This window comes from Suncus etruscus, chromosome 9 (assembly GCF_024139225.1).
Source record: "Suncus etruscus isolate mSunEtr1 chromosome 9, mSunEtr1.pri.cur, whole genome shotgun sequence".
NCBI classification, from domain to species: Eukaryota; Metazoa; Chordata; class Mammalia; order Eulipotyphla; family Soricidae; genus Suncus; species Suncus etruscus.
Genome location: NC_064856.1, coordinates 67395972 through 67400892, shown reverse-complemented (window position 1 = coordinate 67400892; position 4921 = coordinate 67395972). Strand labels below are relative to the sequence as shown.

Sequence of the window (4921 nt, the reverse complement as noted above, 5' to 3'; positions counted from 1 at the left end):
GTATATGAATAGTCTTCTATACAGGAGCAAAAATATGAATAGAGGCAAGAAAGTATCTTCAACAAGTGCTGTTGGAAAAAACTGGTCAATTACATGTAAAAATAAAAATGAACTGAGACCACTTTCTAACACTGTGCACAAAAGTCAAATCAAAATGGATTAAATAGGTCTTTGTATAGGTCTTTATATTAGACCTATATAAAGGAAAACATAGGCAGTACTCTCAGTGACATTGAAGCTAAAGGCATCTTCACAAATGAAACCTCATTGACTAAGTAGAAGCAAAGACAAACAGGACTACATTAAAATAAGAAGCTTCTATATTTCAAAGAAATGATGACCAGGATATAAAAACAGCCCATGGAATGGAGGAAATAATTTAACCAACACCCATCTGACAATGATTACTATTCAATATACCTAAGGCACTGGTAGAAATTTATTTTAATTTTTGGGTCACACCCTGCAGCACTCAGGGGCTACTCCTGGCTCTAAGCTCAGAAATCGCCCCCAGCAGGCTCAGGGGACCATATTGGATGCCGGGATTCGTGTTTGAACCACTGACCTTCTGCATGCAAGGCAAACTCCTTACCTCCATGCTATCTCTCTGGCCCCTCACTGGTAGAATTTAACAAGAAAAAAAAAGAATTCAACCAAATTCAACCAAAAAATGGGGAGAAAAGATGAACAAAAACTTCCTCAAAAAAAAATATAGATAGATAGATAGATAGATAGATAGATAGATAGATAGATAGATAGATAGATAGATAGATAGATAGCCGTGAACATGACCTCCATACCCCAAATTAGGAAATAACAAAACTTGGATCCAGAGCAATAGCACAGCAGCAAGACATCTGCCAACCCCAGATGTTTGCAGCCAACCCCAGACAGACCCTGGTTCAATTCCTGGCATCCCATAAGGTCCCCCAAGCCTGCCAGGAGAGACTTCTGAGCACAGAGCCAGGAGTAACCCCTGAGCACTGCCGGGTGTGATCCAAAAAAAAACAAAAAAAAAAAAAAAAAAGAAAGAAATAACAAAACCTTTGTTATTTGTGTGCTCAGAAATTGCTCCTGGTAGGCTCAGAGGACCACATGGGATGCCAGGATTCAAACTACCGTCCTTCTGCATGCTAGGAAAGTGCCTTACCTCCATGCTATCTCTCCAGCCCTGTTATTTCTTATAAAGAAATTATAAGTGCTCTACCTGACTTTGGACTGAAAGATACCCACAAATAGACAAAACTGTTATATTTTATGACTGAGATGCAAGATTACTTATGAGCAGCCAAACAATGAGTATAGCAAAACTGTCAAATGCATCTAGTAAACAAAACTCCAAGGAAGGTGATGCTAACAATACAGATTCATGCACAGTGAAGGAAAACATAAATTCCTACTAGTTAATCAGAGGCTGAAAAACTTCCTTAAAATTTGAGGAAACGAACAAAGCTGATTTTAATCCATAAAAATACTGACAAAATCCCAATGTTCTTAAATATATCTCACAATGATATGCTAATGCTGAAGAAGTTAGAGATTGGCTTCATGAGAATGAAAATAGTCAATCACAGTAACACGATTAGAAGTGCTGCTTTATTCATTTTAAACTACAAATTTTCTTATTTCTCAAGAAAAATAAAAAGGTTTGGGATAGAGTGATAGCACAGCAGTAGGGCATTTACCTTGCACATGGCTGACCCAGGATGGACCTAGGTTTGATTCCTGGTATACCATATGGTCCCCTGAGCCTACCAGGAGTAACCCCTGAACACCCTCTGGAATGTGGCCCAAAAACCAAAAAGAAAAGAAAAAGAAAAAGGAAGTCAGGAGATGAGAAAAACCTGGCTAAATCTGGTCTGATTATCAAGGAGTCCTTTTTGTTTCCTCTTTTGGAGGGGTCAGGGTCTCATAGTGATGCTAAAGGCTTATTTCTGGCTCTGTGCTCAGGAATCCAATCTGGCGGATTGTTTGAGACCACTCAATTTTATGGGGAGCTGGAGATCAAACCTGGGTTGGGCACAGGCAAGGCAAGTTCCCTACCTACTGTACAATTTTTATGACCTAAATTTAATCCCCAACACCGTCATGCCCTGTCAGGAGTCATTTCTGAGCAGAGATCCAGGAGTAAGCCCTTAGTATAACTGGGTAGGAGCATCCCGCCTCAAAATGCCATAACAACTTAACACTGACCAAGAATGTAAAAATTTGCCTCAAGTGACTGTATTCAATACAAGTATATTCTGAGAGAGATTATACTTTCCAACATAAATATATTTTGTGACGTTTTATAATCTGATCTCCTTACAATAATGTATCACTGTCTTTTTAGTACCTTGTCTATACCTAGTGGTCTAATCAGTGTTAGCTCTTTCAAATAAATATATATATATATACACACACATATATATATGCATGCACACACATATACATAAATTTGCAACAAACATCTGTTGAACATTTATAGGCAATTAAAAACTAACCAGAACAAATACTCAATCAAGGCAAAAAGGCTTCCATAATGACGCATGAGATGAAAGTAAAAAAATAAAATGAGGGCTCACTTTGGCAGTACATATGCTATAAAGCTGGAACAATACAGAGAAGATTAGCATGGCCCCTGCCCAAGATCGGTGTGCCTATTTCTGAAACATTCCATTTTTTTTTTTTTTTTTTGTGGTTTTTGGCAGTGCTCAGGGGTTACTCCTGGCTCCATGCTCAGAAATTGCTCCTGGCAGGCACGGGGGACCATATGGGATGCTGGGATTCAAACCGATGACCTCTTTTTTTTTTGGTTTTTGGGCCACACCCGTTTGACGCTCAGGGGTTACTCCTGGCTATGTGCTCAGAAATCGCCCCTGGCTTGGGGGGACCATATGGGATGCCGGGGGATCGAACCACGGTCCGTTCCTTGGCTAGCGCTTGTAAGGCAGACACCTTACCTCTAGCACCACCTTCCCGGCCCCTAGATTCAAACCGATGACCTCTTGCATGAAAGGCAAATGCCTTACCTCCATGCTATCTCTCCAGCCCCACATTCCATATATTTTAAACATTAGGGAAAAGGTAAAAACTGAAACATGGTTTTCTAGATGAGAATATGTTCATGATAAGTGACTAAAACTTCTATGGGAAGATATCTATAGCATAATGATCTCAGAGAGAAAAGAAATAAACATCCAAACAAAGGCAGAAATGTCCATTTTTCTGCCCAAGTCAAGAATTTAGGACAGTTCTGCCTCCTCAATAACAGAAAGACAATTTAATTTGGGAAGGCCAAACATCCTGCTATATTTCTCTGTTTTCCTACTATCCTCATTTCTGTTTCCCTGTAACCTAAGTTTAAATTTAGAGAAATCTCCATAAAGAAAGAAGACACCCCTGTCTTTGCCTTTACCATGATGCTTCAAACTTAATAGTGATGGTTAGTTTGTCAGTTATACTGGATTACAAGAACCTGGTCCATTGTTTAAGGAGAATATAGTAAATAATTATGGGGATGGAAGCTGGAGCAATAATACAGTAGGTAAGGATTATGTCTGGCATGCAACTCACCCAGTTCCATTCCCCAGCACCATAATATGGTGCCCCGAGCCTGCCATTCCTGAGTGCAGAGCCAGGAGTAAGCCTTAGAATTGCTAAGTATGACCCCAAAATAAAAATAAAATAATAATAATTTGGGCCGGAGAGATGCATGGAGGTAGGGCATTTGCCTTGCATGAAGAAGGACGGTGGTTTGAATCCCAGCATCCCATATGGTCCCCCGAGACTTCCAGGAGTGATTTCTGAGCATAGAGCCAGGAGTAACCCCTGAGTGAAGCCGGGTGTGGCCCCCCAAATATTAATAATTAGAAAGAAAAAACTTAGGGGCTAAAGAGTGCAGAGTTTAAAGCACACATCTTACATGTAGCCCCTAGCACAACAGAGCCCTCTGAGCATTGAGTATTGCTGTGCAGATCTGTGCTGGGAATGACGTTGGAGGTCCTTTGTATCACCGGGATGGTCAGAATAATCCCAAGTACTGCAGGACCCATGCAGTCTCACATCTTTCATCCCTGGTACTGAATTGCCAGCACAGTTGACCAAGGATAACAGGAAGAAGCTCCTATGCTTGGGGGCATTGAGAGCTGAGCACTGCTAGGAAGACACACACACTGATACCATCACCAAAAAATATTTAGATCTATGAAAACTTTTTGAAACTGCTATGCTTATCCTAGATTGTCTACTTAAAGAATGATTTAAGTCAGAAAACAAATATTGTGTTTAAGGTACCATTCCATCTGTTGTGGGTTTTGAGCTTTTTGTTTGGATGGTTGGTTTGGAACAGTGCTCAGGGCTTATTCTTGGCAGGGCTGAGGAAACCATATGTGCTGCCAGGGATCAAACTGTATTGGCCAGTACAAAGCAAGTGTCTTAACCACTGTGCAATATCTCTAGGCTCTATTATGTTTATCTCTCTCTATTTTTTTGAGTGAGGGAAAAGGAGAGCGAAGCAAAACCAGTTCTTAAGAGAACACTTACCTTCAAATAAAAAATTCTTTATCTTTTTTTTACAAATGATGCAACTGAAATCCAGAAGTAAAATGACTTGAGCAAAATCAAATTAGTGGAGAAGTGGGTCTTGGCATGTAGGCCAATGCTTTTCACTGAAAACTGATGTTTAATGGGTTCTAAATGTGAAAGAAAAAGAAAGAGTTAATATAAACATAAATTATGTCTACTGCAGATTTAACAATACATAATATTATGTGCATTTGTCAAATCTTATAAAAAGAAAAAGTACCAAATTTTCATACAGGGGTTGGGGGACATCTTTTTTTATTATTATTATAAATATATATTTATTATCTTTCTCACTTTTTTTTTTGTTTTTGTTTTGGGAGCCACACCCATTTGATGCTCAGGGGTTACTCCTGGC

General features: G+C 39.5%; 1 non-coding gene across 1 annotated transcript; it reads left to right on the top strand.

The window, feature by feature from the left end:
• Positions 1 to 2556: 2556 nt before the first annotated feature.
• Positions 2557 to 2665, top strand: LOC126019964 (U6 spliceosomal RNA). The gene has a single exon (XR_007499563.1). It is a non-coding gene; the product is annotated as a U6 spliceosomal RNA (small nuclear RNA).
• The last annotated feature ends 2256 nt before the right edge of the window (positions 2666 to 4921 follow it).